General features: G+C 45.9%; 1 long non-coding RNA gene across 1 annotated transcript in view; it reads right to left on the bottom strand.

Annotated features, from left to right (window-relative positions):
- Positions 1-12,131, bottom strand: part of LOC135412873 (uncharacterized) — a 636,102-nt gene that overhangs the window by 518,424 nt on the left and 105,547 nt on the right. The gene's annotated exons all lie outside the window — the stretch shown is intronic.

Below are 12,131 nucleotides of genomic sequence, written 5' to 3'. Positions count from 1 at the left end.
ACAAGCCTTCTCACAACCATTTGGGTTTGTTACTGAGCTGTGATCCATTTTCCACTAAAATGAGAGAGATTCCATGCTTTCATTTGAAAGAGAATGAGAGAGAATTTCCACTAAAATGAGGGAGATGAGCTGTGTATCAAAGGTCCTCCAGGGCTGCTCAGACATCTGAATGAACTCTGATGAGCTGGCAGGTGCCACAGCTGCCACTACAGAGGGTGGCAAACTAAGTATGAGATCTCTGAAGCTGGAAGAAGATAAGGAAAAGCTAGCTGTGCCCCATCCCTCAGGGGAACATGTACAGCATGGTACTGTAAAATTAGGATACCCTCTATGATTCTGGTTCTGCTTTGGGTTTTGTTTTGGGGTTTTTTTCTGTCTGATAAACATTACCCTATGTTAGATGAATCATCTGTTGGTGTGTCCCTCCCGCAAGATATTGTTATCCAACAGAATTGTGTGAGAAGTTCAGCTGCTGTTCCTCTTGCACTGCCACCTGTGAAAAAACAGGGCTGGTAATGGTCTCTGTGGACTGTTGAGGGCAAAGCTTGAGTGACATTTTGGCCACATTCCTGAAGAGAAGAGACCCAAGGCACAATTGAATCTACCTCAGCCTGTTCCACAGTGACAGCCCATTTCTCTTTTTCAGCTGTTGACGAAATCATAGATCTCACCGACGAATCTGCTGAGCCTGAAGTCATTGATCTAACTGGTGATGATTCTGCTGTGGTAAGTAATGAATGGCACACTTCTGTCCATCTTGCAGTCAAATTAGTTTTCTCCTGTGCTCCTGGGCCTATCTTCTGGCATCTAACTAGGTAGCCTGACCTCCAGGGTTGAAACACAGCTCTGATTGACCACTTTAGACAGAGTTACCAGTCAAATGCACCTCTGAACACATTAACACTTCCAAGTATCCCTTGTAGTGAAAAAGTAGTTTAAAAGAGCCTGTTGCTCCAGAACTTGGGCACAACATTTACCAGTCATTGGTAATGTAACAGAAGGAGATGCAATTTAAAAGGGAAGTTATTCCAGAGATCCTCATCATACAGGCCAGGGATTTAAAGAAAAAGAAAAGGAGAGGACAGGAAGACTTTGACTCCTCAAATATTAAGTGTTTACCTGCAACTTCCATTTAAGGTACTCCTGGACACTGAGGTGTTCATCTAATAGGAAGTGTTTATGGCTATCACTGCTGAATTTGCCTGTTTAGGGCAGAAAGAGGGAAAGAAACACCTCCAGCCTAAATCCAATTACGGAACTGAAAGAGGGGAGCAGGGAGAAAGGGCTACATGTGGTTCCTAAGCTGCCTCCATTTCGACCCCGTTGCAGCAGTGCGAGCAGAACCAGCAGCACCCAGCTGGAAACCCACTTGTTTCCAGTGCAGCAGATGATTCAGTTGTGCTACTGACAAGTGATGATGAAGAGGAACCAAGAGATAATGATGGGTATGTGACAGATAAAGTAACTCTCTAAAGTCTAATTTCTGACACAGGGTAGAAAGAGGTTTTTGCCAAGGCTTTGAGTTCTGCTTGATTCTGTGTGAAAAATTCAGACCTGGAATATAGTGGCCTGTCTGTTTTTGAAAGCCCATCCAAAAAAACAGTAAAATCCAGAAGAAAGCTTTTTTATCTCATTAAGGAATTAAGGAATGGATCTTACACTGTGGCTTGAGACACAGTGAAATGCTTGAAGTACATAAAAGCCCTTCAAATGATTGTGTTGCTGGGCTGGGATGTTGCTAGATCAGAGAAGGGGATGTTTTAATTTCTGACACTTTATGTGTTGGTAACCCTCCATGCACAGTGAAATTAATGGCTGCATTTTCTTTCAAGTTCTCTTCTCTCTAGCACACGGCCAGTAGGTATTGTTACCTCTCCAATTTGGATAGATGACTACTCACAGGTAAGGATCCACATGCTGTTATCCTTTCAGCTTTATGGGAGGGCAAAGAGGACAGAGGGGGATCTGCACAGCTCAGCTGGCTGATGTGGGATGCTACGGGCAGCTGGCTTGAGCACAGACCTTGCTTTGCAGCTCCAACTAGCACGTCCCTCCAAGTCACTTCTCAGGGGTGTACACACAGGGAGGAACCCTTGCCAAGATGGCACATCTGTGGGTTCCTTATTATTCTAGCAGATACTGACTGATTGCAGATACTCCAAGTCCTATTAGCCTGGTGCCAGTGCAGCATCAAACTTGAATTCTTTACTCCAAACCCCTATTGTGGTTTCCTTTCTCTGATGCAATGGGCTCAGGTAGGAATGACCCAGAGCACCATTCAATGTGTATTCCCCCCGTTTGTGGAGTTGTTTTCTGTATCCTCGTGTACTTTCACTGCTGTTGCAAAAATGAGGGCCCCGTTAATATTACTCCCACACCAAATGCTAAGGCTTTGTTCTCTCTTAGAATCGGCGAAAGCGCCGTGGAGGAGCCGTTAATTCCAGACGAGCTCCGAAACGAAGCAGGCTGCTGGCTTCTAGTGCAGGTGAGGCTTCAGCAGCAGAGCCAATAGACCTCGAAGAAAGTCGTGTGCTTTCTTTTGATCTTGGTAAGAACAGAAACTGCTTCTAGAGGTTTGACATACAGCTGAACATATGCTTTTGCCAGTTTCTAGGCCCTTTACTGGGGAGGAAGGGAAACATGGGATTTTAGGAAGTGCCTAGTACGGCATCCCTAAACAACAAGCCTTCTCACAACCATTTGGGTTTGTTACTGAGCTGTGATCCATTTTCCACTAAAATGAGAGAGATTCCACGCTCTCATTTGAAAGAGAATGAGAGAGAATTTCCACTAAAATGAGGGAGATGAGCTGTGTATCAAAGGTCCTCAAGTGCTGCTCAGACATCTGAATGAACTCTGATGAGCTGGCAGGTGCCACAGCTGCCACTACAGAGGGTGGCAAACTAGGTATGAGATCTCTGAAGCTGGAAGAAGATAAGGAAAAGCTAGCTGTGCCCCATCCCTCAGGGGAACATGTACAGCATGGTACTGTAAAATTAGGATACCCTCTATGATTCTGGTTCTGCTTTGGGTTTTGTTTTGGGGTTTTTTTCTGTCTGATAAACATTACCCTATGTTAGATGAATCATCTGTTGGTGTGTACCTCCCACAAGATATTGTTATCCAACAGAATTGTGTGAGAAGTTCAGCTGCTGTTCCTCTTGCACTGCCACCTGTGAAAAAACAGGGCTGGTAATGGTCTCTGTGGACTGTTGAGGGCAAAGCTTGAGTGACATTTTGGCCACATTCCTGAAGAGAAGAGACCCAAGGCACAATCGAATCTACCTCAGCCTGTTCCACAGTGACAGCCCATTTCTCTTTTTCAGCTGTTGACGAAATCATAGATCTCACAGACGAATCTGCTGAGCCTGAAGTCATTGATCTAACTGGTGATGATTCTGTTGTGGTAAGTAATGAATGGCACACTTCTGTCCATCTTGCAGTCAAATTAGTTTTCTCCTGTGCTCCTGGGCCTATCTTCTGGCATCTAACTAGGTAGCCTGACCTCCAGGGTTGAAACACAGCTCTGATTGACCACTTTAGACAGAGTTACCAGTCAAATGCACCTCTGAACACATTAACACTTCCAAGTATCCCTTGTAGTGAAAAAGTAGTTTAAAAGAGCCTGTTGCTCCAGAACTTGGGCACAACATTTACCAGTCATTGGTAATGTAACAGAAGGAGATGCAATTTAAAAGGGAAGTTATTCCAGAGATCCTCATCATACAGGCCAGGGATTTAAAGAAAAAGAAAAGGAGAGGACAGGAAGACTTTGACTCCTCAAATATTAAGTGTTTACCTGCAACATCCATTTAAGGTACTCCTGGTCACTGAGGTGTTCATCTAATAGGAAGTGTTTATGGCTATCACTGCTGAATTTGCCTGTTTAGGGCAGAAAGAGGGAAAGAAACACCTCCAGCCTAAATCCAATTGGGGAACTGAAAGAGGGGAGCAGGGAGAAAGGGCTACATGTGGTTCCTAAGCTGCCTCCACTTCGACCCCGTTGCAGCAGTGCGAGCAGAACCAGCAGCACCCAGCTGGAAACCCAGTTGTTTCCAGTGCAGCAGATAATTCAGTTGTGCTACTGACAAATGATGATGAAGAGGAACCAAGAGATAATGATGGGTATGTGACAGATAAAGTAACTCTCTAAAGTCTAATTTCTGACACAGGGTAGAAATAGGTTTTTGCCAAGGCTTTGAGTTCTGCTTGATTCTGTGTGAAAAATTCAGACCTGGAATATAGTGGCCTGTCTGTTTTTGAAATCCCATCCAAAAATCCAGTAAAATCCAGAGGAAAGCTTTTTTATCTCATTAAGGAATTAAGGACTGGATCTTACACTGTGGTGTGAGACACAGTGAAATGCTTGAAGTACATAAAAGCCTTTCAAATTATTGTGTTGCTGGGCTGGGATGTTGCTAGATCAGAGAAGGGGATGTTTTAATTTCTGACACTTTATGTGTTGGTAACCCTCCATGCACAGTGAAATTAATGGCTGCATTTTCTTTCAAGTTCTCTTCTCTCTAGCACACGGCCAGTAGGTATTGTTACCTCTCCAATTTGGATAGATGACTCCTCAGAGGTAAGGATCCACATGTTGTTATCCTTTCAGCTTTATGGGAGGGCAAAGAGGACAGAGGGGGATCTGCACAGCTCAACTGGCTGATGTGGGATGCTAGAGGCAGCTGGCTTGAAGCACAGACCTTGCTTTGGAGCTCCAAGTAGCACATCCCTCCAAGTCACTTCTCAGGGGTGCCTGTAGAGGGGGATCCCTTGCCAAGATGGCACTGGGAGATCTGTGGGTTCCCGATAATTATAGCAGTAATGGACTGAATGCAGACATCTAAGATCTATTTGCCTGGCACCAACACAGCAGCCAGGCTTGAATTCTTTACTGCAACCCCTCTTGTGGCTTCCTTTCTTCAGCAGCTGTTCATGTCATACGAGTAGTTACGGATATCACCCTTGAATTTGACTGGTTAGGGCAGAAAGAGGGATAGAAACACCTCCAGCCTCAATCCAATTGGGGAACTGAAAGAGGGGAGCAGGGAGGAGGGACTACAGGTAGTTCTAAGCTGCCTCCATTTCGACCCCGTTGCAGCAGTGGGAGCAGAACCAGCAGCACCCAGCTGGAAACCCACTTGTTTCCAGTGCAGCAGATAATTCAGTTGTGCTACTGACAAGTGATGATGAAGAGGAACCAAGAGATAATGATGGGTATGTGACAGATGAAGTGTCTTTCTACAGTCGAATTTCTGACATTGGGTTGAAAGAGGTTGTTCCCTACAAAATCTGCTGCAAAATCCAGCAGAAACCTTTCTTCTCTGTTCATGGAGTCATTAACAAATGGATCTTACACTGTGGCTTGAGACACACTGAAATGCTTGAAGTACATAAAAGGTCTTGAAATGGTTGTGTTGCTGGGCTGGGATGTTGCTAGATCAGAGAAGGGGATGTTTTAATTTCTGACACTTTATGTGTTGGTAACCCTCCCTGCACAGTGAAATTAATGGCTGTGTGTTCTTTCTGGTTCTTCTAGCACACGGCCAGCAGCTACTGTGACCTCTCCAATTTGGATAGATGACTCCTCAGAGGTAAGGATCCACATGTTGTTATCCTTTCAGCTTTATGGGAGGGCAAAGAGGACAGAGGGGGATCTGCACAGCTCAGCTGGCTGATGTGGGATGCTACGGGCAGCTGGCTTGAGCACAGACCTTGCTTTGCAGCTCCAACTAGCACGTCCCTCCAAGTCACTTCTCAGGGGTGTACACACAGGGAGGAACCCTTGCCAAGATGGCACATCTGTGGGTTCCTTATTATTCTGGCAGATACTGACTGATTGCAGATACTCCAAGTCCTATTAGCCTGGTGCCAGTGCAGCATCAAAGTTGAATTCTTTACTCCAAACCCCTCTTGTGGTTTCCTTTCTTCAGCAGCCGTTCATCTCACATGGATTGTTTATGGCTATCACTGCTGAATTTGCCTCTTTGGGGCAGAAAAAGGAAAAGATTTGGCTGCAGCCTACATCCAATTAGGGATCTGAAAGAGGGGAGCAGGGAGGAGGGGCTTCAGATGGTTCCTAAACTGCCTTTGTTTGTACCTCGTTCCATCAGTGGGAGCAGAACCAGGAGCACCCACTTGTTCCCAGTGCAGCAGACAATTCAGTTGTGCCACTGGTGAATGAGGATGAAGAGGAACCAAGAGATAATGATGGGTATGTGACAGATCAAGTAACTTTCTAAAAGTCCAATTTCTGACATAGGGTGGAAAGAGGTTTTTGCCAAGGCTTTGAGTTCTGCTTGATTCTGTGCAAAACTCCAGACCTGGGATGTAGTGGCCTGTCTGGAAGAGGACTAACTAAAAAACCCCAAAAAATCCAGTAAACCCCAGAAGAAATCTTTCTTCTCTCTTCATGAACCCATAAAGGAATGGATCTTACACTGTGGCTTGAGATACACTGAAATGCTTACAGTACATAAAAGTTCTTGGAATGATTGTGTTGCTGGGCTGGGTTGTAGCTAGATCAGAAGAAGGGATGTTTTGATTTCTGACAATTTATGTATCACTAACCCCTGCTGAGTGGTGCAATTAACAGCTGAATTTTTTTCTTGCTCTCTTCTCTCTACCACAAGACCCAGTGCTACCCTTACAAATGTGCTGTACCAGGATTGCTTCCTAGGGGTAAGAATCCACATGTTGCCACCTTTTCATTTTCTGTGGGAGGGGGAATGGAGCAGGGCAGGAGCTGCATAACTCATTTGGCTAACATGGCATGCTAGAGGCAGCTGGCTTGAAGCACAGCCCTTGCTTTGAAGCTCCAAGTAGCACATCCCTCCAAGTCACTTCTCAGGGGTGCCTGTAGAGGGGGATCCCTCGCCAAGATGGCACTGGGAGATCTGTGGGTTCCCGATATTATAGCAGTAATGGACTGAATGCAGACATCTAAGATCTATTTGCCTGGCACCAACACAGCAGCCAGGCTTGAATTCTTTACTGCAACCCCTCCTGTGGCTTCCTTTCTTCAGCAGCTGTTCATGTCATACGAGTAGTTACAGATATCACCCTTGAATTTGACTGGTTAGGGCAGAAAGAGGGATAGAAACACCTCCAGCCTAAATCCAATTGGGGAACTGAAAGAGGGGAGCAGGGAGGAGGGGCTACAGGTAGTTCTAAGCTGCCTCCATTTCGACCCCGTTGCAGCAGTGGGAGCAGAACCAGCAGCACCCAGCTGGAAACCCACTTGTTTCCAGTGCAGCAGATAATTCAGTTGTGCTACTGACAAGTGATGATGAAGAGGAACCAAGAGATAATGATGGGTATGTGACAGATGAAGTGTCTTTCTACAGTCGAATTTCTGACATTGGGTTGAAAGAGGTTGTTCCCTACAAAATCTGCTGCAAAATCCAGCAGAAACCTTTCTTCTCTGTTCATGGAGTCATTAACAAATGGATCTTACACTGTGGCTTGAGACACACTGAATTGCTTGAAGTACATAAAAGGTCTTGAAATGGTTGTGTTGCTGGGCTGGGATGTTGCTAGATCAGAGAAGGGGATGTTTTAATTTCTGACACTTTATGTGTTGGTAACCCTCCATGCACAGTGAAATTAATGGCTGTGTGTTCTTTCTGGTTCTTCTAGCACACGGCCACCAGCTACTGTTACCTCTCCAATTTGGATAGATGACTACTCACAGGTAAGGATCCACATGTTGTTATCCTTTCAGCTTTATGGGAGGGCAAAGAGGACAGAGGGGGATCTGCACAGCTCAGCTGGCTGATGTGGGATGCTACGGGCAGCTGGCTTGAGCACAGACCTTGCTTTGCAGCTCCAACTAGCACGTCCCTCCAAGTCACTTCTCAGGGGTGTACACACAGGGAGGAACCCTTGCCAAGATGGCACATCTGTGGGTTCCTTATTATTCTGGCAGATACTGACTGATTGCAGATACTCCAAGTCCTATTAGCCTGGTGCCAGTGCAGCATCAAAGTTGAATTCTTTACTCCAAACCCCTCTTGTGGTTTCCTTTCTTCAGCAGCCGTTCATCTCACATGGATTGTTTATGGCTATCACTGCTGAATTTGCCTCTTTGGGGCAGAAAAAGGAAAAGATTTGGCTGCAGCCTACATCCAATTAGGGATCTGAAAGAGGGGAGCAGGGAGGAGGGGCTTCAGATGGTTCCTAAACTGCCTTTGTTTGTACCTCGTTCCATCAGTGGGAGCAGAACCAGGAGCACCCACTTGTTCCCAGTGCAGCAGACAATTCAGTTGTGCCACTGGTGAATGATGATGAAGAGGAACCAAGAGATAATGATGGGTATGTGACAGATAAAGTAACTTTCTAAAAGTCCAATTTCTGACATAGGGTGGAAAGAGGTTTTTGCCAAGGCTTTGAGTTCTGCTTGATTCTGTGCAAAACTCCAGACCTGGGATGTAGTGGCCTGTCTGGAAGAGAACTAACTAAAAAACCCCCAAAAATCCAGTAAACCCCAGAAGAAATCTTTCTTCTCTCTTCATGAACTCATAAAGGAATGGATCTTACACTGTGGCTTGAGATACACTGAAATGCTTGCAGTACATAAAAGTTCTTGGAATGATTGTGTTGCTGGGCTGGGTTGTAGCTAGATCAGAAGAAGGGATGTTTTGATTTCTGACAATTTATGTATCACTAACCCCTGATGAGTGGTGCAATTAACAGCTGAATTTTTTTCTTGCTCTCTTCTCTCTACCACAAGACCCAGTGCTACCCTTACAAATGTGCTGTACCAGGATTGCTTCCTAGGGGTAAGAATCCACATGTTACCACCTTTTCATTTTCTGTGGGAGGGGGAATGGAGCAGGGCAGGAGCTGCATAACTCATTTGGCTAACATGGCATGCTAGAGGCAGCTGGCTTGAAGCACAGCCCTTGCTTTGAAGCTCCAAGTAGCACATCCCTCCAAGTCACTTCTCAGGGGTGCCTGTAGAGGGGGATCCCTCGCCAAGATGGCACTGGGAGATCTGTGGGTTCCCGATAATTATAGCAGTAATGGACTGAATGCAGACATCTAAGATCTATTTGCCTGGCACCAACACAGCAGCCAGGCTTGAATTCTTTACTGCAACCCCTCCTGTGGCTTCCTTTCTTCAGCAGCTGTTCATGTCATACGAGTAGTTACGGATATCACCCTTGAATTTGACTGGTTAGGGCAGAAAGAGGGATAGAAACACCTCCAGCCTCAATCCAATTGGGGAACTGAAAGAGGGGAGCAGGGAGGAGGGGCTACAGGTAGTTCTAAGCTGCCTCCATTTCGACCCCGTTGCAGCAGTGGGAGCAGAACCAGCAGCACCCAGCTGGAAACCCACTTGTTTCCAGTGCAGCAGATAATTCAGTTGTGCTACTGACAAGTGATGATGAAGAGGAACCAAGAGATAATGATGGGTATGTGACAGATGAAGTGTCTTTCTACAGTCGAATTTCTGACATTGGGTTGAAAGAGGTTGTTCCCTACAAAATCTGCTGCAAAATCCAGCAGAAACCTTTCTTCTCTGTTCATGGAGTCATTAACAAATGGATCTTACACTGTGGCTTGAGACACACTGAAATGCTTGAAGTACATAAAAGGTCTTGAAATGGTTGTGTTGCTGGGCTGGGATGTTGCTAGATCAGAGAAGGGGATGTTTTAATTTCTGACACTTTATGTGTTGGTAACCCTCCCTGCACAGTGAAATTAATGGCTGTGTGTTCTTTCCGGTTCTTCTAGCACACGGCCAGCAGCTACTGTTACCTCTCCAATTTGGATAGATGACTCCTCAGAGGTAAGGATCCACATGCTGTTATCCTTTCAGCTTTATGGGAGGGCAAAGAGGACAGAGGGGGATCTGCACAGCTCAGCTGGCTGATGTGGGATGCTACGGGCAGCTGGCTTGAGCACAGCCCTTGCTTTGCAGCTCCAACTAGCACGTCCCTCCAAGTCACTTCTCAGGGGTGTACACACAGGGAGGAACCCTTGCCAAGATGGCACATCTGTGGGTTCCTTATTATTCTGGCAGATACTGACTGATTGCAGATACTCCAAGTCCTATTAGCCTGGTGCCAGTGCAGCATCAAAGTTGAATTCTTTACTCCAAACCCCTCTTGTGGTTTCCTTTCTTCAGCAGCCGTTCATCTCACATGGATTGTTTATGGCTATCACTGCTGAATTTGCCTCTTTGGGGCAGAAAAAGGAAAAGATTTGGCTGCAGCCTACATCCAATTAGGGATCTGAAAGAGGGGAGCAGGGAGGAGGGGCTTCAGATGGTTCCTAAACTGCCTTTGTTTGTACCTCGTTCCATCAGTGGGAGCAGAACCAGGAGCACCCACTTGTTCCCAGTGCAGCAGACAATTCAGTTGTGCCACTGGTGAATGAGGATGAAGAGGAACCAAGAGATAATGATGGGTATGTGACAGATCAAGTAACTTTCTAAAAGTCCAATTTCTGACATAGGGTGGAAAGAGGTTTTTGCCAAGGCTTTGAGTTCTGCTTGATTCTGTGCAAAACTCCAGACCTGGGATGTAGTGGCCTGTCTGGAAGAGAACTAACTAAAAAACCCCCAAAAATCCAGTAAACCCCAGAAGAAATCTTTCTTCTCTCTTCATGAACCCATAAAGGAATGGATCTTACACTGTGGCTTGAGATACACTGAAATGCTTACAGTACATAAAAGTTCTTGGAATGATTGTGTTGCTGGGCTGGGTTGTAGCTAGATCAGAAGAAGGGATGTTTTGATTTCTGACAATTTATGTATCACTAACCCCTGATGAGTGGTGCAATTAACAGCTGAATTTTTTTCTTGCTCTCTTCTCTCTACCACAAGACCCAGTGCTACCCTTACAAATGTGCTGTACCAGGATTGCTTCCTAGGGGTAAGAATCCACATGTTACCACCTTTTCATTTTCTGTGGGAGGGGGAATGGAGCAGGGCAGGAGCTGCATAACTCATTTGGCTAACATGGCATGCTAGAGGCAGCTGGCTTGAAGCACAGCCCTTGCTTTGAAGCTCCAAGTAGCACATCCCTCCAAGTCACTTCTCAGGGGTGCCTGTAGAGGGGGATCCCTCGCCAAGATGGCACTGGGAGATCTGTGGGTTCCCGATATTATAGCAGTAATGGACTGAATGCAGACATCTAAGATCTATTTGCCTGGCACCAACACAGCAGCCAGGCTTGAATTCTTTACTCCAACCCCTCCTGTGGCTTCCTTTCTTCAGCAGCTGTTCATGTCATACGAGTAGTTACGGATATCACCCTTGAATTTGACTGGTTAGGGCAGAAAGAGGGATAGAAACACCTCCAGCCTAAATCCAATTGGGGAACTGAAAGAGGGGAGCAGGGAGGAGGGGCTACAGGTAGTTCTAAGCTGCCTCCATTTCGACCCCGTTGCAGCAGTGGGAGCAGAACCAGCAGCACCCAGCTGGAAACCCACTTGTTTCCAGTGCAGCAGATAATTCAGTTGTGCTACTGACAAGTGATGATGAAGAGGAACCAAGAGATAATGATGGGTATGTGACAGATGAAGTGTCTTTCTACAGTCGAATTTCTGACATTGGGTTGAAAGAGGTTGTTCCCTACAAAATCTGCTGCAAAATCCAGCAGAAACCTTTCTTCTCTGTTCATGGAGTCATTAACAAATGGATCTTACACTGTGGCTTGAGACACACTGAATTGCTTGAAGTACATAAAAGGTCTTGAAATGGTTGTGTTGCTGGGCTGGGATGTTGCTAGATCAGAGAAGGGGATGTTTTAATTTCTGACACTTTATGTGTTGGTAACCCTCCATGCACAGTGAAATTAATGGCTGTGTGTTCTTTCTGGTTCTTCTAGCGCACGGCCACCAGCTACTGTTACCTCTCCAATTTGGATAGATGACTACTCACAGGTAAGGATCCACATGTTGTTATCCTTTCAGCTTTATGGGAGGGCAAAGAGGACAGAGGGGGATCTGCACAGCTCAGCTGGCTGATGTGGGATGCTACGGGCAGCTGGCTTGAGCACAGACCTTGCTTTGCAGCTCCAACTAGCACGTCCCTCCAAGTCACTTCTCAGGGGTGTACACACAGGGAGGAACCCTTGCCAAGATGGCACATCTGTGGGTTCCTTATTATTCTGGCAGATACT

This window comes from Pseudopipra pipra, chromosome 4 (assembly GCF_036250125.1).
Source record: "Pseudopipra pipra isolate bDixPip1 chromosome 4, bDixPip1.hap1, whole genome shotgun sequence".
NCBI classification, from domain to species: Eukaryota; Metazoa; Chordata; class Aves; order Passeriformes; family Pipridae; genus Pseudopipra; species Pseudopipra pipra.
The sequence above is the reverse complement of the archived record's forward strand: the minus strand, read 5'-3'. Positions and strand labels throughout refer to the sequence as shown.